We start from the raw sequence: 25509 nt of genomic DNA on the forward strand, positions 1-25509 counted from the left end.
TTCGGCTTTGAACCCTGTGGTGGTATCAGAAAGATACCTGGCGACTCTTGAGCAAAGGTAATTAAAACAGAGCAAATTAAGGGAAAGCATAACGAGCAACACAAGGTCTGGTGCAGACTCAATGGGCCGAATGCGCGCAGTATACGGATCAAGGTAAATTGGCCGGTACGATGTTGTGGGCATCACAGAGACATGGCTGCAAGGGGATCAGGGCTGCAAGGGGATCAGGGCCGCAATCTAAATATCCGAGGATATGTGCCCTATCAAATGGCTAATATTTTTGGCCTTCTAGATGGTAGTGGTCGTGGGTTTGGAAGGTATTGTCGAAGGAACCTTATTTATAGAGCTATTGTCAACTTCAAATGGTAAAAACTAAATAAATATTTACACTTTAGATGCAGAGGGAGCGTACAGCTTCACAGTCAATGTTGTGAGCAATCAGCACACACCTCGCTTCACTTGCTCTTGGTTTACATGTGTATCACTTCAGTCATACCGGTAGGAAAAAAACATGTGGACAGAAATCAACAGAATGTGGCAACACTGCACGTGGTTAAGGGTCACCAAAGTGTCTCGTGAGCTGCACAGAACCCAGAAGGGCCGCATGTAGCCCCCGGACTGCAGGTTGCCCAGCAATGTTCTAAAGTATAAGCTCCGCAATGAATACTCATAGAATCATAAAATTTACAGTGCAGAAGGAGGCCACCCGGCCCATCGAGTCTGCTCCGCCATTCAATCATGGCTGATATTTTTCTCATCCCCATTCACCTGCCTTCTCCCCATAACCCCTGATCCCCTTATTAATCAAGAACCGGTCTCTGTCTTAAAGATACTCAGTGATTTGGCCTCCACAGCCTTCTGCGACAAAGAGTTCCACAGATTCACCATCCTCTGGCTGAAGAAATTCCTCCTCATCTCTGTTTTGAAGGACCGCCCCTCTAGTCTGAGATTGTGTCCTCTGCTTCTAGTTTTTCCTACAAGTGGAAATATCCTCTCCATGTCCACTCCACATCCACTCTATCCAGGCCTCGCAATTTCTTGGAAGTTTCAATAAGATCCCTCCTCATCCTTCTAAACTCCAATGAGTACAGAGTACGAGTCCTCAACCGTTCCTCATACGACAAGCTCTTAATTCCAGGGACCATTCTTGTGAACGTCCTGTGGAACCCTTTCCAAGGCCAGCACTTCCTTGCTTAGATGCATACCCATTCTCTAGTTTCAGTGACTAAGTGATGCAATTTTTGCTTTGACTCTTTTTGCCAACTGCCTTGCAATTGCATCTCCATCAGTTAGAGCAACAGAAGGTAATAGGTTTAAACCTGATAGGAATTTTTGGTAAGACAGTTTATTTTATTTAAAAAAAAAAAATTTAGCATACCCAATTCCTTTTTTCCAATTAAGGGACAATTTAGCATGACCAAAACCACCTAGCCTGCACATCTTTGGGTTGTGGGTGCAAAACCTACGCAAACACGGGACGAATGTGCAAACTCCATCCGGACAGTGACCCAGAGCCGGTGTCGAACCTCGGACCTCAGCGCCGTGAGGCAGCAGTGCTAACCACTGCGCCGCTGTGCTGCCCGGGTAAGACAGTTTAGATCTGTCAGTCTAAATGCCAGCTCAAGCGGGAAAAGCATTGTGTAGCCCGTTGGCTCTACTGATGGCCGGAGGTGAGTCCTACGATGTCATGCTGACGGAGTGGGCTCTGAACGAGCCAGCCCCGCCAGAAACCTCGCCTTATCCTGGTCCCGCTGCTGTCAACGGGGTTTCCGTCATGCGCATCCTCCGCCCCCGGGGAACTCACGGCGGAGTGTCACCGTCGGCGGGATCTTCTGGCAATGGCCTGAAAACCCCACCCAAGGAATACCCAAGAGGAGTGAGGCAGTTGGATAGCTTTCTGGCACGGGAGGGATGGGCTGAATGGCTTCCTTGTGCTGAATGATTTTATGATTCTCTTTGGCCTTCTGTACTACTTCCTAAAATACAGCATCTGCTACAGAACAGTAAATACATTAAGTCAACTGTTCAAATGCATTCAGCCTCCTTACAAAGATCGATATATTCCCATCCACGTTAGTGTAATGCTTTCATTCTGCTAATGTATTCTCTCCTGAATCCACTAGATGTCAGTGATGCATCATAAACCATGTACACAAGTGCATATTGTACATGTCAATACTAAAGTACTTCCTGTGACATCGCTTTTGGATAAATTATGAATTTGTGGAATAAATATACCGCGGGTTGCTTGTTCAATCATACGAAGCCCATAACATGTTTCTGTAGGTTAGAACCGTGCTTCTCAAACTGGGGTTGGAGGTCTGTAGAGACGTTCCCGTTGCCTTCGAAATAACAAGAATGAGGTTCGTAGACTCTGACAGGAGAGGATGTTTCAAAGTAACTTGGGGACATCAAGGAAATTGGCTTTCCAGCTTTTGTCTCTGTACCAGTAATGAATGACCCCTAAAGTGATGCAGGGTAAGGAAATGGGAAGCAGCTGGAGAGGCAGGTGTGGTGCAAGGCAGGAGCACAGTGCAGTCACCGTATGTGAGGAGGGGGCGCACATGAAGGGGCGACACCAAGATTTACAATGTACAGAACCACCTGGTTATCTCCTGTTTAGTAAGGACACGGGGAGTCCACACCGAGTAAAATAAAGAACTTTGATTGAGTTACAAATACGGTTGATCCCTACTGGGTCTCTCAGGTCGGTGCCTTACTGGCCAACCTTTTATACGTTCATAGGAGTACGCCGCCCCTCAGCAGGGTAGCTCGTATTCCGTGGGAACCAAGGGGAAGATAATCTTCCCAACTCCGTAAGTCCCGTGCGGGATATTACTCCTGATTCTTGTTGACCTCTGTGCTGAATACTAGAACAGTATTCACTGAACAGGGTTCAAGTGCCAGTGAGCACAGTACCAGGTGGGTTCTTGTCCATCGGCACGGTAGTACCGTGGTTAGCACTGTTGCTTCACAGCGCCAGGGTCCCAGGTTCGATTCCCGGCTTGGGTCATTGTCTGTGCGGAGTCTGCATGTTCTCCCTGTGTCTGCGTGGGTTTCCTCTGGGTGCTCCGGTTTCCTCCCACAAGTCCCAAAAGATGTGTTGTGAAGTGAATTGGACATTCGGAATTCCCTCTCTGAGTACCCGAACATGTGCCGGAATATGGCAACTAGGGGCTTTTCACAGTAACTTAATTGCAATGTTAATGTTAGCCTACTTGTGACAATAAAGATTATTATCAAACATTTTCATTGATCTGATAGCAAACGCTTACACTATCTGTAATATAATTTCAATGGACATCTGTAAATGGATCCTTCAACCAAAAAGGTTTGGTGTCTATTGGATTCAAAACAATTATACATGAGTTTTAGGCTGAGTGAATGAAATAGAAGTGGGATGCTTACATTAAATATACTCAGGGCAACTCATTAGCATAACCAGGCGCATATTAGCACCAAAAGTGAAAATGCTGGAAAGTCTCAGCAGGTCTGGCTGCATATGTAGGGAGAGAAGTGAGCTAAGCTTTCGAGTCTAGATGACCCTTTGTCAAATCTTTGTCAGAGCTTTAACAAAGGGTCATCTGGATTCGAAACGTTAGCTCTTTTCAATCCCTACAGATGCTGTCAGACTTGCTGAGATTTTCCAGCATTTTCTCTTTTGGTTTCAGATTCCAGCTTCCGCAGGAATTTGTTTTTATCGCATATTAGCTCGTTCCCCGCGGACCCCGCGACCCAATCATGGGCCCCCGAGCAGCGCCTCCCCCAGGCCTGTGCCACGCGGCCGCCCAGCCACCATGCTGCCCCAGCCAGTCACTATGCTGCTCCAGCCAGCCACTATGCTGCTCCAGCCTGCCATTTCTGTGGCCAGAATCAGCACCCGCGGCAGCACTGCCCGGCCCGCAATGCGACCTGCAACAGCTGCGGGCGGAAAGGCCACTACGCGAGAGTGTGCCTCGCAAAAAGGGCCCCAGCTTCCAATTCCACAGCGGCACGAAGTAATCGCTCCCCACACCCGCAGGCCCGCGGGGCCCGATACGCTGCGGCCTATGCCCCGTGTGATCCATGGGGGCCGCCATCTTGGCAAACCTCCACCACGCGGCTGGCCACGTGCGACTCATGGGGGCCGCCATCTTGGATGCCATCTTCCTCGCCGCCCGCCACGTGCGATCCACGGGCCCGACCTGCATCTCCACGCTCGGACAACTCATCGGAAGAGTACGACCTCCCCGGGCACTCGTCACGCGACCCGCAACTCGGCGCAGTCACCCTGGATCAATCATGCCCGAAGCATCTGCGAAATTCGATGGCAGAGGTCCAAATCAACGGGTACAACACGCCATGCCTTTTCGACTCCGGGAGCACTGAGAGCTTCATACACCCAGACCTGGTAAGACGCTGTTCGCTCCCTGTTTTCCCCGTGCGGCAAACTACCTCGCTCGCTTCAGGCTCCCATTCTGCACAGATCCAGGGGCGCACCGCCACGACACTCACAATCCGAGGCGCTAGCTACTCAAAATTTCAACTCTACGTTGTGCCCGACCTCTGCGCGTCATTCTTATTAGGCCTAGATTTTCAGTGTAACCTTAAGAGCCTCACCCTCAGCTTCGGCGGGCCCCTGCCCCCACTCACTATCTGCAGCCTCGCTACGCTGTGAATCTCCCCCCCTCCTCTCTTCGCCAATCTCACAAAGGACTGTAAACCCGTAGCCACTCGTAACAGGCGATACAGCCTGCAGGATAGGGTATTTATCAGATCAGAGGTCCGAAGGCTTCTCAGTGAGGGGATTATAGAGGCCAGCAATAGTACCTGGAGAGCTCAGGTGGTGGTCGTTAAGACCGGGGAAAATTCCGCATGGTTGTCGACTATAGTCAGACCATAAATAGATTTACGCTCCTCGACGCGTATCCCCTCCCCAGGATTGCAGACGTGGTAAATCAGATCGGCCAGTATCGGCTCTTTTCCACCGTGGATCTGAAGTCTGCATACCACCAGCTCCCAATCCGCCCAGAGGATCGCCACTACACGGCATTCGAGGCCGATGGCCGCCTCTTCCATTTCCTCCGGGTCCCTTTCGGCGTCACTAATGGGGTCTCGGTGTTCAAACGAGCAATGGACCGAATGGTGGACCAGTACGGGCTGCTGGGCCACGTTTCCGTACTTGCACAATGTCATCATCTGCGGCTATGACCAGCAGGACCACGATGCCAACCTCCACCGTTTTTTCCAGACGGCACAGAAATTAAACATCACCTACAACAAAGAGAAATGCGTTTTCCGCACAGACTGGTCATCCTCGGCTACGTCATGGAAAACGGAGTCCTGGGCCCAGACCCCTCCCCCATTGCCACAAGGCCCTCAAACGGTGCCTGGGCTTCTTCTCCTACTACGCCCAGTGGGTCCTTCAATATGCGGACAAAGCCCGCCCACTCCTGTCCCCTGTCAGCTGAGGCACGCCAGGCCTTCAACTACATCAAGGAGGACATCGCCAAAGCGGCCATGCGGGCGGTGGATGAATCCACTCCATTCCAGGTTGAGAGCGATGCCTCAGAGGTAGCTCTAGCAGCCACACTAAATCAGGCAAGGAGACCAGTCGCATTTTTCTCCCGTACCCTCTAAGCTTCAGATCTCCGACACTCCTCAGTCAAGAAAGAAGCACAAGCCATCGTGGAGGCTATTCATTACTGGAGGCACTATCTCGCAGGTAGGAGGTTCACCCTCATCACCGACCAAAGATCGGTTGCCTTTATGTTTGATAACTCGCAAAGGGGCAAAATAAAAAATGATAAAATTCTTTGGTGGAGGATCGAACTCTCCACCTATAATTACGATATTAAGTATCGACCCGGGAAGCTCAACGAGCCTCCGGATGCCCTATCCCGCGGGACATACGCCAGCGCGCAGATTTACCGACTGAAAGTCATCCACAACGACCTCTGCCACCCGGGGGTCACCCGGCTCGCCCACTACATCAGAGCCCGAAACCTGCCTTTCTCCAACGAGGAGGTAAAAGCGGTCACCAGGGACTGCCCGATCTGTGCGGAGTGCAAACCGCACTTCTATAGACCACACAGGGCCCACCTGGTCAAGGCTTCTAGGCCCTTTGAACGCCTCGTGATTGATTTCAAAGGGCCACTCCCCTCAACTAACAAGAACGTTTACTTTCTAAACGTCGTAGATGAATTCTCCCATTTCCCATTTGCTAACCCGTGGCCCGACATGACCTCCCACACAGTCATTAGGGCCCTGCATAGTATCTTCACCCTGTTTGGTTTCCCCAGCTACGTACACAGCGACCGGGGTTCGTCTTTCATGAGTGACGAGTACCTGCTCGACAAGGGCATCGCCTCGAGCAGGACTACCAGCTACAACCCCAGGGGGAACGGGCAGGTGGAGAGGAAGAACGCAACGGTCTCGAAGACCGTCCTACTGACCCTCCGGTCTAGAATGCTCCAAGTCTCCCAGTGGCAGGAAGTCCTCCCAGACGGGCTCCACGCTATTAGGTCCCTCTTATGCACAGCGACCAATCAGACCCCTCACGAGAGGCTCTTCATTTTTTCCAGGGGCACTACCACGGGGGTCTCACTTCCGGCATGGCTGAGGACACCGGGCCCGGTACTCCTGAGGAAACACGTCAGGGCACACAAAACCGACCCCCTTGTTGAGAAGGTGCGCTGCTCCACTCCAATCCCCAGTACGCCTTCGTCGAGTTCCCTGACGGCTGCCAGGACACAGTATCCCTCCGGGATCTGGCACCCGCCGGATCCAGTGCCCCCTCTACCCCCACAGAAGGACCCCTCACCCTACACCCTATGCTGCCGCCCCCTCGCGCTCCCGAGCCCACGAGCTCGCTCCACCAGTTCCGTGCACCCGCGCCGGCCAGCCCCCAGCGCCCCCAGTCCCCGGTCGAACCAGAAGAGTATGAAGCTTGGACACAACCCTCCCTGGAGTCCGCCATTGTACCCCAGCACACAACACCCATCCAGCCACCGCAAGAGGCTGCAACCCCAGTGCTCCGCAGATCACAGCGGACAGTTCGACCACAGGACAGACTTACTTTGTAGACCACCACCCCCGCCGGACTTGATTTTTTTGCAGGGGGTGAATGTGGTGAATGTAACTTAGTAATTCACACTGTATTTACCAATACCATTGTAAGCGCAGTAGCGTTATCCGACCACTAGGGGAGTAGCTCTGGGAATGCTCAGGAGTTTGTACAGGGCTCCACCCTTGGCTCCGCCCACGACTCCTCCCCCTAGACTGCTGTATAAATAACCGTGTCCAGAGCCAGCCTGCAGTTCATTGAGAGTTCAATGGGCAACAGGCTGGCTCTGTAGTAAGTAGATTAAAACCACTGTTCATATCTTAAAGCACGCGTCTCGTGAATTGATGGTTCCATCAGAAGGAAATCCTGATCTACATGTGACTCCAGACCCACAGCAATGTAGTTGACTCTTAACCCTCACGGGCAATTGAGGATGGGCAATAAATGCTGGCAGAGCCTGTGTCGCCCAAGTCCCATGAACGACTAAAAAAAATGCACATACGTGTTCAAAACGATGAAAACCCCTGAGAAACAGTGATGCTCACGATTTTAAATGAAGTTTCTTGTTCAGACGCAGCAAGTCGTAGAATGACTCAGGCGTTCTCTCTATTCACGTCAGTTTCAGGAAATGGGATTTGTCTGTTTCGAGTTGGGGTTGCCCATTGTGGTTAGACGGGCAGTCCCACCTTCCCTGGCTGGTTAAAACAGCCTCTTTCTTCCCCACATCTTCAATGGTTTATTATTCCCCAAAACAATTGTGGTCGAAGGCAAGGGGGAAGAACCCATTCTACTTCCCCGTGACTCTCTCCTTCCCTGGTCTCCCGCAGAGTTCATGTTTAATTTAAGGCAGGCTGCCTTGACTTTATTAGTGAGAAGGGATCAACAAGAGTTGCCCATTTTGTAAAATGCAATTTGGAATGGAACATAATATTAAAGCAATTTTTTAAAAAACCGATTATATCAAAGAAAACAGACTTTTAGTAAATTCACAGTTTAAAAAAAAACTTTTCCCCATCGGGCAACTGTTTAATCGCTGGACAGTGACACACGAATACATGGCATTGGCTTATTTTTTAAAATCCTTTACTTCCCCCCTATCTATCTAACAAAGAAACTTGATGCACACCAGTTTTATGGAATGTGTTTGCTTTAATGAGAAACAATCCCCTCCTCCTTTCCCTCCCCTCGCCTTTGGCCAGGAATTTGCTGAGAGGATTTGACTGGTTGTTTTCAATGTCAGTCAGGTGGCCAGTTCCTCTTTCACTGGAGCAGAGAACAGACGCTGCGCAGAGTGACAATCAGTGCGACCGAACGATCCTGGGGCGGGGAGAGAGAGACACACAAGCTATTCCGGTAGGTAAGGAGGGAGAAAGGAGGGAGGGGGGCTTTGCCTCTCGACACCTCCAGAAAAGCTTCAAAGGTCTTAGAAACGTAAGGTGACGGAAGAAGCCAGGACTCTTTTGCTGTGTGCTTTAAGGGCTGTGTGCGTTTGCCAAGGTGTTCTTGGTACTAACAATACGAGGAATCCAAATTATTGGTAATCTGAAGGCTCGTTTTGTCGGATTCCTTTCGTTTTATTTAAAACGCTCGTTTTAAATAAGGGTCTGGTGCTTTATAAAAAATGCAGAATCAATAACTCCCTGACAATAACAAGGGGCAGTATTGCACAATACTTGGAGATTTGCCTCGGCGGAATGATCTAATATTCTTTGTGTATGAGCGTTTAATGCTCCTCGTTTCCTGGCACAGTAAAGCCTTATTACCGACTGCCTTCAGGAAAATGTATTTTAAAAATAATCTTGGAGATCAGAAATAAAGCAGCAGTAGATAAATGCTGGCAATGTGCACTTGGGGCCCTTCTGGTAACAGGTTGATGTTTTGTTGAAAAGCTCTTGTCGCCATTAGAGCTGTCCAGAGGTTACAGGTGAAACATTACCTAATTCTTTCTCTGTCTTATCCTATGTTTCTAGCAGTCTCCCTTTGTTTTCCTGGTCTTGTTTTGAGTTGTTCCAAAGAACATGTTAAAAAATGGTGGAATATGTTTTGAGCTGGGGGTGCTCATTCTCTTTCGCTCCTTGTTCTTCAGCCTCTTCGCCTTTACGGTTCTCTGTAGAAACCCAATCCTACTGCATAGAGGGGCGACTTGGGTGACAAGACCCACAATTTTCAGACTGCTCAGAATGAGCACTATTGATGTGCAGTCAAGTAAAATTTTAAAACATCTAAGTTTCAATTTGACAGTGCAATAATTCACTTTTTCGTGATGCTGTACTATTTGTGGGTTTGCATACACAGTGTTGCTGTCAGTAAGTTGAATGGTGAGCTTATTGGGTCTGACTGGGTAGATGCTTGAAGGCTTTAAACCAGGCTAGGGAACTACTGTCTCAGAACAGGGAGTCAATCAAGTAGTGCCAAAATGAGGAGAAATCTCCTTTACTCAAAGGGTTGTGAAACTTTGGAATTCTGTCTGAGGGCTGTAGATGCTTAGGCATTGAGTATGTTCAAGTCAGACATTCCGAGAGTCTTGAATACTTAAGGCATGGGGATAGTGCGAGAAGGAGGAATTGAGATAGGAGTTCAGATGTAACCTTATTGAAAGGTATGGAAGGGCAGACTCGAGGGGCCAAATGGCTTACTCCTGTTACTCTAAGACCCTTTAATAAAGCCCATGTAAAAATCTATGTGTCTTTTTAAGAATACCGAATTTAGGACTTTTGGTGGTGGCTATGAAGGAGTAATTTGCACATTTGGTGGCCCCTGCTCTGGTCAGACTTTAGGACCTTTCCCCTGTTTTTCTACCGGACTTGAGTTGTAAAACGGATGTTAGTGGCAATTGTTTACTGAATTCCCACTTCAGTGCATGGAGAGAAGGGAGAGAAGTGTTCGTAAGGGCAGAAACAAAAAGATAGAGAAGGCTTGGGCTGCAGCTGCAACAGAAGACAGCATGGCGAAGGTTCGGACCTCTGGCTTGTCGACCCAAAAGTCGATGGAGCAGCTGATGCAAGTCATTCAGGAAGGCTTTGCTAAGCAGAAACGGGACTGCTTGGACCTGATACAAGAATCGATTGAGCAGGCATCGGGCGATCCAGAAGGTGGAGAAGGCGCTGGCTGAGCAGGAGGAACATCAGACTGCAATAGAGCTGGAGGTGGGGATGTTGAGGGACCAGCAGAAGAAGCTCCTGGAGAAGGTGGAGGACCTAGAGAATAGGTCCCGCCGGCAGAACCTAAGAATCGTCGGGCTCCCGGAGGGGTCCGAAGGAACGGACGCTGGGGCATACATCGCAGACATGTTTATGAAGTTGCTGGGGGATGGGGCATTCTCCTGGCCCTTGGAGATGAATAGGCTCACAGAGCACTCACAAGGAAACCACGAATGGGAGACCCCCCCCCCCCCCCCCCCCCCAGCGGACAATGGTGGTGAGATTCCACAGGTTCTCGGATAAGGAGTGCATTCTATAGTGGGCCAAGCAGACACAGCTGTAAATGGGACAGTAGCATCCTGCGGGTTTACCTGGACCTGAGTATAGAGGTGGCCAGGAGGAGAGCAGGCTTCAATCAGATCAGGTCGATCCTTTTTAAGAAAAAGGTGAAGTTTGGACTGTTCTACCCAGCCCGTCTCTGGGTCACTCATGAGGATCAGCACTTCTACTTCGAGTCCCCTGAGGACGCATTGGACTTTGCAAAAAAGAAAGGGCCGGTGATGGGTTGAGAACTTTTGAACTTGGCTGCGATGTTCATGCTTTTGTTTTTTCTTTTTGTTTCTCTGTTTTTGTAAAAAGTTTCTCGTTTTGCATTTCATGGATGATGTTTGTGATGCCGTTTGCATTGATTTGGAACCAACGGTAGAGCTGAGTGAGTTAAGGTTTTCATTTGCACTGTTGGTGGGATGGAGGTGTGATTGTTTTGATCTTGGTGTTTTTCTGTTGGGCAATTCTGTGGGGATTGTTTGATGTTGGAGATTTTGTATGAGCTTTGATGGGTGGGGAGGGAACAATAGGTGGGAGATTATCCGGCGCCAGGGGTGGGGGCCACCTAGCTAGCTGGGCAGGCTAGCTCACGGAAGCGCAGTGGGGGGGTGTGCATATATTTGGTTTAGTAAAGGGGTTGGGTTACAGGGTGTTGTTACGGGGGGGGGGGGAGGGGAGGAGGGGGGTGAATGTTCTGCTGACGATGGAGGGACTTGGGCTGAAGGACAGAGAGGAGGTTGGGTGCGGGGGCTGCCTGCGGATGGACTGGTGGAGGCACGGAGCACAGGCTGGAGGCGGGCCTGAAAAAGGGGATGGCTGATCGGCGTGGGGGGGTGGGGCAGGTCAGGCAATGAGCCCCCCGACTAGGCTGATCACCTGGAATGTTCGAGGGTTAAATGGGCCGGTCAAAAGGGCACGTGTGTTCGCACATCTTAAGGGATTGAAGGCGGATGTGGTAATGTTGTAGGAGACTCGCCTTACAGTAACTGACCAGATTAGACTGAGGAAAGGCTGGGTCAGTCAGGTCTTTCACTCGGGACTAGATTCAAAGACTAGAGGGGTCGCGATCCTGATCAATAAGCGGGTGGTGTTTGAGGCGGGTAGAATAGTTTTGGATGTGGGAGTTCGGTACAGTGTGGTCAGTGGGAAACTGGAGGGGGTGCAGGTGGTGTTAGTAAATGTGTATGCGCCAAATTGGGATGACGTGGAATTTATAAAGAGGATGCTGGGGAAGATACCGGACCTGGACTCTCACAGGTTGGTCATGGGAGGGGAGGGCGAAGGAGTTCTCCTTCGACTCGCATGTGCATAAAGTGTACTCCCGGATTGATTTCTTTATTTTGAGCAGGGTCTTACTGGTTGGGGGTGGTGGACACCAGGTACTCGGCGATTACAATCTCAGATCATGCTCCGCACTGGGTTGACCTGCAAGTTAGTAAAGACAGTAACCCGTGCCCGCACTGGAGGTTGGATGGGGGACTTTTGGCGGATGAAGGGGTGTGCGAGCGGCTGAGGAAATGTATTCAGAGCAACCTGCAGGTCAATGACATGGGGGATATTTCAGCAGCGGTGGTGTGGGAAGCACTGAAGGTGGTGGTCAGGGGGAGCTGATCTTGATCCGGGCCCATAGGGAGAAGGTGGACAGGGCAGAAACGGACCGACTGGTAAAGGAGATACTACAGATTGATAGGAGATATGCTGAGACCTCAGAGGCAGGGCTTTTAAGGGAACGGCGGAGGTTACAGGCGGAGTTTAGCTTGCTGACCACAGGGAGGACGGTGGAGCAGCTGAGAAAGGCTAGGGGGTGCGATCTATGAACGTGGAGAGAAGGCCAACAGAATGTTTGCACAGCAGCTTAGGAAGAGGGAGGCAGCTTAGGGAGATAGGGAAAGTAAAGGATGGAGATGGGATCCTGGTTTGTGATTCAGTCGAGGTGAATAAGGTGTTTAGGGATTTCTACAGCAGGCTGTACAGGTCGGAACCCCCTACAGAGCCGGAGGGGATGAGGCACTTCTTGGAGGGGCTGAATTTCTCAAAGGTGGACGGGAAGCGGGTAGAAGGGCTGGGGGCCCCAATTGGCCTGGAAGAGATTGTGGAGGGCTTGAAGGCCCTGCAGGCGGTTAAGGCCCTGGGTCCGGACAGGTACCCAGTGGAGTTTTATAAAAAGTTATCGGGGATATTGGGGCCGGTGTTGATGAGGATGTTCAATGAGGCAAGGGAAAGAGGGGTGCTGCCCCCGACGATGTCACAGGCAACGATTTCGCTGATTCTTAAGCGGGACAAGAACCTGGAGCTGTGTGGGTCCTACAGGCCGATCTCCCTCTTGAATGTAGATGCCAAGTTGCTGGCCAAAATCTTGTCTTCCAGGATCGAGGATTGTGTTCCGGACGTTATAGGGGAGGACCAGATGGGGTTTGTTAAGGGCAGGCAGTTGGTGGCCAATGTAATAAGGCTGTTAAATGTGATCATGATGCCCCAGGAAGGTAGGGAGGTGGAGGTAGTGATCGCAATGGATTCAGAAAAGGCTTTTGATCGGGTAGAATGGGCTTATCTATGGGAGATACTGGGACGGTTTGGATTCGGGTGGGGCTTTATTGACTAGGTCAGGTTACTCTATCAGGCTCCTGTGGCAAGTGTACGGACGAATAGGACAACATCGGACTACTTTATACTGCACTGGGGGACTAAACAGGGATGCCCCCTTTCCCCACTGTTGTTTGCGTTGGCTATAGAGCTGTTGGCAATTGCTCTGAGAGCCCCGAGGGGCTGGAAAGGTTTGGTCCAGGGTGGGGGGTGGTTGGGGGGGGGGGGGGGGGGGGAGCACAGGCGCTGCCAAAGTTTAGCAACCGTTACTGGGCGGCTAATATTGATCAGGAAGTGGGTGGTGGGGAGGGGTCATATGGAGGTGGCTTCATGTAAGGGCACCAGTTTTGGGGCGTTGGTAACTGCGCCTCTGCTGTTCCTGCTGGCACGGTACTCCACCAGTCCAGTGGTGGTGGCGGCCTTGAGAGTCTGGGGGCAATGGAGGAGGCTTGTAGGAGCAGTGGGAGCATCTCCCTCAGTACTGACCCTCTGACAGTGCGGCACTCCCTCAGTACTGACCCTCTGACAGTCCGGCACTCCCTCAGCAGTGACCCTCTGACAGTGCAGCACTCCCTCAGTACTGACCCTCTGACAGTGCGGCACTCCCTCAGTACTGACCCTCTGACAGTGCGGCGCTCCCTCAGTACTGGCCCTCTGACAGTGCGGCACTCCCTCAGCACTGACCCTCTGACAGTGCAGCACTCCCTCAGTACTGACCCTCCCACAGTGCGGAGCTCCCTCAGCACTGACCCTCTGACAGTGCAGCCCTCCCTCAGTACTGACCCTCTGATAGTGCGGCACTCCCTCAGTACTGACCCTCCCACAGTGCGGCACTCCCTCAGTACTGACCCTCTGACAGTGCGGCGCTCCCTCAGTACTGACCCTCTGACAGTGCAGCACTCCCTCAGTACTGACCCTCTGACAGTGCGGTGCTCCCTCAGTACTGACCCTCCCACAGTGCGGTGCTCCCTCAGTACTGACCCTCCCACAGTGCGGTGCTCCCTCAGTACTGACTCTCCCATGGTGCCGTGCCCCCTCAGTACTGGGTTCTGAGGCAAATGAGACAATGCGTGAAAATGTCGGTTATTTCTTTCCAATCAAATATCACAGATGAATTTTACAGTTTATTAATTGACTACGTGACTGGAAATGGTGGTGACCGCCACTGAGGTTGTTCACCAGGCTCACATGACCGTGGCCTGGATGAGCAGATTCTTTGGGGTGGAGGACAGATGCGCAAAATGTGCAGGAGGACCAGCGAACCATGTCCGCATGTTTTGGACATGTCCAAAGCTTGGGGGATTTTGGCAGGGGTTTGCGGACGTCATGTCCACAGTGTTAAAAGCAAGGGTGGCTATTTTCAGGGTGTCAGAAGACCCGGGAATCCAGGAGGAGAAAGAGGCAGACGTTCTGGCCTTTGCTTCCCTGGTAGCCCGGAGACGGATACTATTAGCATGGAAGGACTCAAAGCCCCCAAAGTCGGAGACCTGGCTATCTGACATGGCTAGCTTTCTCTGTTTGGAGAAAATCAAGCTCGCTTTGAGAGGGTCACTGTTAGGGTTCACCCGGAAGTGGCAACCATTCGTCAACTTCTTTGCGGAAAATTAATCGTCAGCAGACGGGGGAGTAGTTTAGATTAGAGTAGGGGGTCAATAAGGGTGGGACCTGTACGGAAGGTAAATGGCTTTTACACTATGTTTATGGTTTCATGTATATTGTTTATTTTGTTGTTACTATACCAAAAATACCTCAATAAAATGTTTATTTAAAAACAAGAATGCAGAATTTATTTATTAAGTTAAGCTCACTCACAGTGAAACAATCACTATTTTCTTTTGAGGCTGAATGTCCTATTCCTGACTTTAAAACGTGTTGATGAAATCCGTCTGACTATTCCGATGGTTGTGAAACAACTATCTTTGCTCTTTTATTCCTTTTTTAATTTGAAGTGTGACACATGGGCAATATGCGCCAGATATACCTAATATCAGAATTAATTCCTGGTAGAGTTGAGCTACTCGGGTAATGTGCAGCTTTACAAAGATCGGAGTCTTGTACAATGCCATGCTTTTGGATTTTTAACTATTTGGCTCATCATGTAAATTAAGCCAACTTTTTTAAAGGTGATGCTGTGAATTGAAATTAACCCACAAGTGATTCAATCCCCATAACATGTCAACTGCTGGAATTGCAGATTTGTTCCAGATGAAACATTTGTCAGAAATGCTGTTTCTCACATGCAGCTACTTGTGGTTTATTAACATTCACTCTTTTCTCTCTCTCTCTCTCTCTCTCTCTCTCCTCATCTCTCTCTCTCTCCTCTCTCTCCTCTCTCCTCTCTCTCTCGCCCCCCCCCCCCCCCCCCCCCCCCCCCCCCCCCCCCCCCCCCCCCCCGGGTTGTAGGAGGGCAGTGCCAGAGTTGAATAGAAGCTCCACTGGCCATTTAGTCAACATATCAATTCACTGGTTCGGCCTCGGCGGCAGTGTTATGGCCAATTCTGGGCACTACACCTACAAATCTCTGCTTTCTTCTTCTTCTTCGAATGGTACCAGGGATGAGCACCTTGTGTTTTAGGGAGAGAAGCTGGAATTGTTCCTGGAGCAAATTGAGAGATTGAATGAAGTGTTGCCATGGTGGGGGAGGGAATCATTGGCCAGCCCTTTCAGAGAGTTGCCATAGCAATTGGTGGAATGGCCTCCTGCTTGATTCTATGATTCAATGAATGTAGCTTTGATTATTAAATGTCAGGGGGGTTTAGTTTGCCGAATAGCTGCAAAGCGATATAGTCTGACAAAGCTTGTGGAAAACCTACTCTGGAGCAGGTGCTGTCCAACCTGCAGAACATTTCTAATATTTTCAGCTTTTTAACAGCAGGAGCAGTTTCTAATGTTAGAGATGAGTAATCGGCAGTATTTGCTAGTCTCCGCAGTGAATAGCTTTTAGAGTGGCATGCCCTTTATTATCTATGACAACAGATTGAAATTCATTGAAAGCTATACTTTTGTTCATATTTTCATGTAAACCAGCCAGCTAATTTATGTTACAAATGACCTTCTGTCTCGATCATTTAACAGTCCTTTTTTGAGGGGGAGCAGATGTAAGTGAACGTGGGTGGGGATCATGCAAAATGACAGTATTCTGTGCCCGCAGAAAGAGATTCTGGTGTTTACCTGAGTCTATGACTGGGCAGTTGATCAAAATGTTGATCACAGAGAATCTGCTTACTAGAGGAAATAATGATCAAGAGACTATTATGTGGAGACCAGCAATTTGCAATGCAGCACAGAATATGTTGATATAAGCCCAGAACGTTTTGATCAAAGAGGCCAGTTAGGAGGCTCCGATCTATTGTGTTTATTACAGTTTAAAAAAAACACATGCTGTTCATTCAAAGTGTGCTGAGTTTGAAAAGAGGCCAGAAATGCAAGCTAGATGTACCATCTTCATAATAGCAAACCTCCAGTGATATTATGCTTGCTCCATTGGAGGGTACTCTTTTTTTTTTGTTGAAACAGTAAGGAGATTGTGGCATTTCCAGACCACTGATTTTTACAGTGAGCGAACAAGTGAAATAGATCTTGGTATTCTGATTTCTGTTCGATTTGTTCTATTTTTCTGTGGAGACTGTAAATCAAGGGCGTTGATAATTATATGTTCCATTACTTAGGTACTCAATTTCTAATCTACTATCTTCCCTTTAAACTGAAGATACATAGGTAGATAGCGGACATTTGGTAATGGTATTGGACATAACAGCATTGGTTTGGAGCTGTGGAAATCTGGCAAAATGTTAGTAGGGATCTTAAAGAGTGCAGCTCTGGGAGGAGTCATCCTGTGACTTGGTTGGAAGTCCTGTAGATTGGCAGCAATGACTGAGAGATTTGGAAGGTTGTCAATAGTGGTGGTTCAGAGGAGGGAAATTCCAAGTGTTTCATAGAGCTGCAGTGATTCTTGGGAGCAGTGAAGTTGGAACACTGAGACTTTGTAATGCCAATAGGCAGGAAGTCCTTGTTTGTTGTTAGTACTGTGGAGTAATGTTGTTCGGCACAGTTGAGGGTTTTAAGATTGGATTGTACTGAGGTGAGGCCGAGGAAGAATTGACTTCAACCTCTTTCATTAATTTGTCATATTGTTTGTTCGGCGCACATTTAAAAAATAAATAAATAAATTTGAGTACCCAATCGTGGGTGGCACGGTAGCACAGTGGTTAGCACCGTTGCTTAACAGCAGCAGCGTCCCAGGTTCAATTCCCGCTTGGGTTACTGGCTGTGCGGAGTCTGCACGTTCCCACCGTGTCTGCATGAGTTTTCTCCGGGTGCTCGAGTTTCCTCCCACAAGTCCCGAAAGATGTGCTGTTAGGTCATTTGGACATTCTGAACTCTCCCTCTGTGTACCCGAACAGGCGCCGGAATGTGACGACTAAGGGATTTTCACAATAACTTAATTGCAGTCTAATGTAAGCCTACTTGTGATAATAAATATGTTTTTTTCCCAATTAAGGGGCAATTTAGTGTGGCCAGTCCACCTAACCTGCACATCTTTGGGTTGTGGGGGAGAAATCTATGCAGACACGAGGAGAATGTGCAAACACCACACGGGCAGGGATCGAACCCGGGTCCTCAGCGATGGCACACATTTGTGGATGAACAGATATCTCCGTCAACTAAAATTGGGAAGACCAAAGGCATTATCTTTGGTCCCTGCCACATACTCCATCTCTGTGCCTGCCTGAAGCTGAAACAAACTGTTACATTTGCATCCTCCTGGCCTATGAGATGAACCTCCAACTGCACATCTGCTCTATCATCAACCCGTTGCCTTCCAACTATGTAACATAGCCTGTCTCTCACCCAGCCTGTCTCTCGTCCTTAACTCATGTGCTGCTGAAACCAACGTTCTGTGCCTTTGTTATGAAACTTGATCAGTCCAAAGCCTCTTATCTATCATCTTTCATAAACTTGAGCTCATCCAAACCTCTGTCCATATCCTAAATTGGAACAAATCCTGTCTGGCCATAATCCATTTCCTCATTGAACAGTTGCTCCCATCCTGACAGTGCATTCACTTTTAAAACTCCTCTCCTGCTTCATGTCCCTCCAATTCTGTATAACCTCCTCCAGTCCCATAATCCTTTTAGGTCTCTATGCTCCTCCAATTCTTAGACCATAAGACATAGGAGCAGAATTAAGCCACTCGGCCCAGCGATTCTGTTCTGATAGTTTTCTCACCCCCACTCTCCTGCCTTCTCCCCATAACCCCTGATCCTTCTATCACAAAACTATCTATCTCTGTTTTAAAGACACTCAGTGATTTGGCCTCCACAGCCTTCTGCGGTAAAGAGTTCCACAGAGTCACCACCCTCTGGCTGAAGAAATTGCTCTTCATCTCTGTTTTAAAGTTTCATTTCTTTTTCATTTCATTTCATTAAGGATTGTCCCTTCAGTCTGAGATGGCGTCCTCTGGTTCTAGTTTTTCCTACAAGTGGAAACATCCTCTCCATCTCCACTCTATCCAGGCCCCTCAGTATCCTGTAAGTTTCAATAAGATCTGATCCCCCCCCCCCCCCCCCCCAAATCCTTCTAAACTTCAGCGAGTACAGACCCAGAGTCCTCCACTGTTCCTCATATGACAAGCTGTTCATTCCAGGGATCATTCTTGTGAACCTCCTCTGGATTCTTTCCAAGGCCAGCACACCCTTCCTTAGATACAAGGCCCAAAACTGTTCAGAATACTCCAAATGGGGTCTGACCAGAGCTCAGAAATACATCCCTGCTTTTGTATTCTAGCCCTCTTGACATGAAGGCTAACGTTGCATTTGCCTTCGTAATTGCTGACTGAACCTGCACATTAACTTTGAGAATCTTGAACAAGGACTTCTAAGACCCTTTGTGCTTCTGATTTCCTAATTTCCCCATTAAGAAATCTATACCTCCATTGTTCCAAAGTGCATAACCCACACTTTCCACATTGTATTCCGTCTGCCACTTCTTTGCCTATTCTACTAGCCTGTCCAGGTCCTTCTGCAGCCCCCACTTCTGCAGCCCCCACTTCCTCAATACGACCTGTCCCTCTGCATATCTTTTTATCATCTGCAAACTTAGCAACAGTTCCTTCTTCCAGATCATTAATGTATATTGTAAAAAGTTGTGGTCCCAGCACAGACCCCTGAGGCACACCATTAGTCACCGGCTGCCATCCTGAAAAAGGCCCCTTTATCCCCACTCTCTGCCAGTCAGCCAATCCTCTATCCATGTCAGGATCTTATCCTTAACACCATGGGCTTTTAACTTAACAGCCTCCTATGTAGCACCATGTCAAACGCCGTCTGGAAATCTAAATAAATCATGTCCACTGGTTCTCATCTGTTTAAATTCCTTATTACCTCCTCAAAAAACTCTTAACAGATTTGCCAGACATGACCTCTCCTTGATGAAGCCGTGCTGACTCAGTCCTGTTTTACTATGCACTTCCAAGTACTCCGCGATCTCATCTTTAATAATGGACTCTTAAATCTTACCAATGACTGAAGTCAGGCTAACCGACCTATAATTTCCCGTTTTCTGCCTCCCTCCCTTCTTAAATAGCGGTATATTATATTAGCCATTTTCCAGTCCTTGTTGCCTCGAGCATCTGACTTTAATCACTCCACCACTATAAGGTGGTATATAAATGCAAGTTGTTACAGGAACAAGAGTAGGCTATTGCCCATCGCGTCTGCTCTTCCATTTATTTACCTCAACACCACTTTATCTACATATCCCTTGATACTGCTGAGGTCTATCGATTGTTCGCTCAACCATTTGAGCTTCCACAGTCCTCTGGAATAGAGAATTCCAAAGTTCATGACCCTCTGAGTGTAGAAATACCTCTTAATCTTTGTTTTAAATAAGCTTATGCCTCCTGATTTTTACTTGCCAGCTAGGGGAAACATCTTGGGCAGGATTCTCCATTTGGGAGAGTTAAGATCTCTTGCCGGTGGAAGATTGCTGAAAATGCACACTGCTGCTGAGAGCGGTGGAGGGAGATGATCTGTTCAGGATGTGCAAACGATCCTGCACGCGAGCGATGTGTAGCCGCTCGCTTCCTGGCCCCCGCAGAAGCAGAGCCAGAATCTACAGGAGAGGGTGTCGGTGACATTCCAGTGCCTGCAAGATCAACTGAGGGTCCACTCGCTTTCAGGCACAGGAGATGTTGGTGACCATACATGGCACCCAGGCCGACACTGAAAGCGTTGACCCTGCGGTGGGAGGCCTGGGGCAAGATGTCAGAGCCATGTGTGAGGATGTCCAGGGCTTGGGGCACAGTGCTGTCCAGGTCTAAGGCACAGGACAGGATGGTCCAGTCACTGATGGACATGTCTCGGGCACAGATGGGCATTGCTGTAGTGCTCCAGAGCTTGGCCCAGTCACACAGGATCATGGCTGAGGATGTTGAGAGTATTGGCTGGATGTTGAGGGACCATGACTGGACGCACACAAAACATGGTCGAGACACTGAAGGGAATGGAGTGACTCGCTCACGAGTGAACTGTCCGAGGAACCGAGGGACATGGCTCAGTCTCAGCATGCCTTGGCTGAGGACATCGAGACCATGGTGAAGACGAGGGCGGACCTCGTTGAGGGCAGTGCCAGTTGATGGTAGTACTTCTGAAGCTCATTCGAGCCTCCCAGCTGTCCCATGGAGTAACCAGGGAGCCAGCGAGCATCCCGAAGGTGGAGGAAGTGATGGTGCCCACCTCGAACACCTCACTGCTTCCGAATACCCGCACCCTGATAGGTACATCTGCTGGGCAGAGGGCAGAACAGGCTGATACATCATCACCTGTGACACCCGGCCTATCCAGGCCCTCCACGAATGACCGCCAAGGAAATCACAGGGCGGGACAAGCAGCAGGCTGTCTCCACTCCTGATGTGCTGTTTGGCGTAACATGCGGTAGAGCATGCAAGGTTCGAAAGGTAGATTATACGTTAGCTGACAGTGTACTAGATAGTCAGTGGAAAGGGAACACATCATGCAAATAATCAGAATTAAAACCTTTTGCACTACCTGTCCATTCTGCGTCTATCCTCTGTTCCACAGGCATGAAGGATGGGTGGCACCCCCAGCCCAAGACCATCACCCGGCCTACCAGTCTACTGTATTCTGGCCATTCACTTAGTCTGTCCAAGTCCTCTTGAAGCTCCCTTGCATCCTCTTCACAACTTGCATTCCCACCCAGCTTAGTGTCATCAGCAAATTTAGAAATTTTGCAATTGGTCCTCACATCCAAATCATTTGTAAAGATCGTGGACCTAACACTGATCTTTGCGGTACCCCATGGGTAACCGCCTGCCGGCCTGACAGAGAATAAATCAGATAAAGGCATGAAAAAAGGCATTACTTCAATCATGGGCGATTTTAACCTTCATGCAGATTGGGAAAATCAAATTGGCACAAGTAGCCATGAGGACGAATTTAGAATGTATTGGGGACAGTGTCTGAAGTTGTGGATCCAACCAGGATAAGGCTATTTTGGATCTGGTAATGTGTATTGGAGCAGGTTTAATAAACAATCTGAAGAAACGATCCCCCAGGAAGCAGTGACCATAACATTTAGCATTCAATTTGAGAGTGAGAAACTTGGGTCAGAAACAACTGTGCTACACTGAAATAAAAGTAATTATAAATCAGAGTAATTATAAAAGAATGAGGGCAGAGTTGGCTGAAATGCACTGGCAAAGAGTTTTAGCAGGATAGTCAGTTGATTAGCAATGGCAGACATTTCTGAAAATAGTTTGTGATTCACAACAATACCTTATCCTAATGAGGAGGATTCTAGGAAGGGGATAAATCAACCATGGTACCAATGAAGTGAAGGATAGTTTTAAACTGAAAGAAACATCATATAATGTGGCAAAGATTAGTGGTAAGCAAGAGGTTGGGACAGTTTTAAAAAAACAACAAAAGATGACCAAAATAATAATGGAGGGAGATGATAACCTGAAGGCAAACTAGAAAATAATATTAAAATGTGCAGCAAGAGCTTCTTTAAGGAAGATAGGCCAAAGTGAACATAGACTCTTTAGAGAATGAGACTGGAGAAATCATGATGGGGAACCAGGAAATGGCAGAGGACGTAGTCTTCACAGTGGGAGACACTAATAACATTCCAAAATACTAAGTAATCAAAGGGCAGAGTAGTGGTGAGGGAGGTAATAAATACAATAACAATCACTAGAGAAGAGAAGATGTTTCCTCTTGTGGGAGAGTCTAGGACAGCGGGCACAATCTCCGAGGAAGGGGTCGTCCATTTAGAGATGAGGAAGAATTTCTTAAGAGGGTAGTGAATCTGTGGAATTCTTTACCGCAGAGAACTGAGGCTGGGTCGTTAAGTATGAGAGAGATTTTTAATCAGTCAGGTATTATATGGGAAAAAGCAGGAAAGTGGAGTTGCAAATTGTATCAGATCAGCCATGATCACATTGAATGATAGAGCAGACTCGATGGGCTGAGTGGCCTACTTCTGCTCCTATGTCTTATGGTCTTAACTGCTTAATTTTGCCACCTTTTCCCTTTGGTCCATTATAAATTCTCATGTTCCCACCTATAATGGGCCCACATTTGTCCTAGTTAATCTTTCCTTTCCCCAAACTTAAAGAAATATTTACAGTCTGCTTTTATGGTCATCGCTGGGGAATCATAGAATTCACAGTGCATAAGGAGGCCGTTTGGCCCATTGAGTCTGCACCAGCCCTTAGAAAGAGCATCCTACTTAGGCCCACACCTCCACCTTATCCCAGTAACCCCACCTAACCTTTCTGGACACTAAGGGGAATTTAACATGGCCACTCCACCTAACCTGCACATCTTTGGACTGCGGAGGAAACCTGAGCACGGTGAGAAGGGGAGAACCTGTAGACTCTGCACAGACAGTGATCCAAGCCGTTAATCGATCCTGTGAACCTGGAGCTGTGAAGCAACTGTGCTAACTACTGTACTGCCCACATTTGCACTATATTCTCTTTTCCTTAATCAGTTTCTTGGTCCTCCTTGTTGGGTTCTACATTGCTCCCAATCCTCAGACATCCCACCCTTTCTGGCATCCTTTGATCTTTTTTAACTTGTTAACCACAGTCGATTTACCTTTCCCTTTGGGTGTTTGTGCCTTGGCGAAATGTATATATGTTGTAGACCATGTAATATTTCTTTAAATACTACCCATTGCTAGTCAAATCTTTTAATGTATTTTCCCAGTCCACCATATTACCAAATTGTCCCTCCTACTTTCACAATTTACTTTCTTCAGAATTAAGACCCTAGTTTCGGAATGAACTATATCGCATTCAAACTTAATGCAAAATTGTACCATATTATCGTCACTATTTCCCAAAGGCTCCTTTACAGCAAGGCTATTTATTTGCCCTTTCTCATTACACCACACTAAATCTAAACTAGCTCTATCCTTGGTTGGCTCCTCAACATGCTGCTCCAGAAATCCATCTCGTACAAGCTCCAGAAATTTCTACTCCACAGCATTAATGCTGATTGGATTAATCCAATCTGTGTAAATTGGAGTTGCCCATTATTACTGTATTTACTGTTATTGCCCATGTTACATGCATATCCAATTTCCTGATTTATACCCAATTGCCCAACATTAGCACTACAATTTGGTGGTCTGGTCTAAAAACAACTCCCACCAATGCTCGCTGCCCCTTGCTGTTTCTTGGCTCCACCCAAACTGCTTCCACATCTTGATTATTTGATCTGGGATCCTGACTTAACCAATGTACTAATTTCATCCCTTATTTTAAGAGCATCCTTTTCCTTTTTGCTTATCCCGTCTAAATGCAGAATATCCTTGGATATTCAGTTCCCGATCTTTGTCACTCTGTAGCCACATCCCCGCAATGACTATTAAATCATGCCTGTTTATTTCAATTTCTGCATTCAAGTCATTAACCTCTTTGCAAATGCTATGTGCATTCTGCCTTTATTTCTGCTTTTGTAACATTCTCATTTTGGATTGTATTTGATGCTGTGTTCTGTGTTCTATTTTTGCACTCTGCTCTCCTACTTCCCTTTACCCATTTTGCTTTCCCCTGAATCTGAGCTCCCTTTCAGATTCCCACCCTACTGTCAATATAATATAAACCCAGCTGCACTAGCAAATCTCCTTGCGAAGCTGTTCGTCCTGGTCCTGCTAAGACGTAGCCCACCTTGTACAGGGTCCACCTGCCCCAGAACCCGTTCCAATGCCCGAGAAATCTGATGCCCTGTCTCGTACACCAGTCCGCCAGCCATGAGTTCAATCACTCAATTCACCACCTCCTGTGCTCACTAGAACGTGGGACTGGAAGTAATTCTGAGATTATTGCTTTAGAGGTCCTGCTTTTCAATCTCCTTCCTAGCTGCCTGAAATCAGCTTTCTGGATCTCATCCCTGTTCCTGTTTAGGTCCTACAAGCATGGTCTATGACCTCGGGCTGTTCACCTTCCCCCCCCCCAGAAGAATGTCCTGCAGCCGACATCCTTGGCCCTGGCACGAGGGAGGGCAATATGCCATCCTGGAGTCACGTCTACAGCCACGGAAACACCTGTCTGTTCTTCTAATGAATTCCCTATCACTACTGCTCTTCTGCTCTGCTTGCTCCACTCCTGTACAGCTGAGCCTCCCATGGAGCCAAGAACTTGGCTCTGTCTGGACTCCAAGGAACCAATGTCTGTATCCAATACGGAAAACCAATTGGCGCGGGGACTTCATGGGAGTGCTGCACAACCTGCCTGGTTCTTGTGGGTAGTTTGGCGTTCATCTATTTCCTTTATGCCTAGCCTGCAGTGTGACCACATCTCTGAACGCGCTATCCACATAGCTCTCAGTTCTGTGGAAAAGCCACATTCTCCAACTACATCTCAAACTCTGAAACCCAGAACTCATGTTTCTGTAGATGGTGACACACTTCCTGCACATGTGATCGTCTAGATCACTTTAGCGTCCATGATGCGCCACATTTTTCTGAAAATATTTTTATTCAACATTATCAATATTTTGACATTTTTTTTAATGAACAGCCCCCCCACCCCCTTGGCAGCAACTTCTGGTGGACCTCCCACTGCCCCTCTTTAGGGAAAGCTTTACCTTTTCCAAGACCAAAAACTCCAGCAGGGCCAACAACCGCACTGATGCACTGGGGAGGAGAAGCTGACCTCCAGCTTCACAGACAAGGTCAAGGCATTGACCCTTCACAGCACTGGCACCAAAATCCTTCCTCCAACACCATCCCCAACTCTTCTTCCCACTTTGCCTCATTCCCCTCCATTGACTCTCCTCCTCCACAATCCTACCATAAATCGCTCAGACAATCCCACTCTCCAGCCCCCCACCGGCCATGACCCCTCCAACAATCAGGAGGGCAGCGTCACCAGGAAACCGG

At 48.4% G+C, this 25509-nt stretch overlaps 1 protein-coding gene across 4 annotated transcripts in view; it reads left to right on the top strand.

Annotated features, from left to right (window-relative positions):
• The first annotated feature begins 8271 nt into the window (after positions 1-8271).
• lgmn (legumain) overlaps positions 8272-25509 on the top strand; it is a 57980-nt gene continuing 40742 nt past the window's right edge. Inside the window, exon 1 of one of the 4 annotated variants that reach the window (XM_038775200.1) lies at positions 8272-8398. The gene's annotated coding sequence lies outside the window, so the exon portion shown is untranslated. Of the gene's footprint in view, positions 8399-8450; positions 8583-8805; positions 8970-25509 lie in introns of those variants that run through there. The other 3 variants (XM_038775209.1, XM_038775226.1, XM_038775219.1) reach the window with 3 other exon arrangements.

This window comes from Scyliorhinus canicula, chromosome 2 (genome assembly GCF_902713615.1).
Source record: "Scyliorhinus canicula chromosome 2, sScyCan1.1, whole genome shotgun sequence".
Lineage (NCBI taxonomy): Eukaryota > Metazoa > Chordata > Chondrichthyes > Carcharhiniformes > Scyliorhinidae > Scyliorhinus > Scyliorhinus canicula.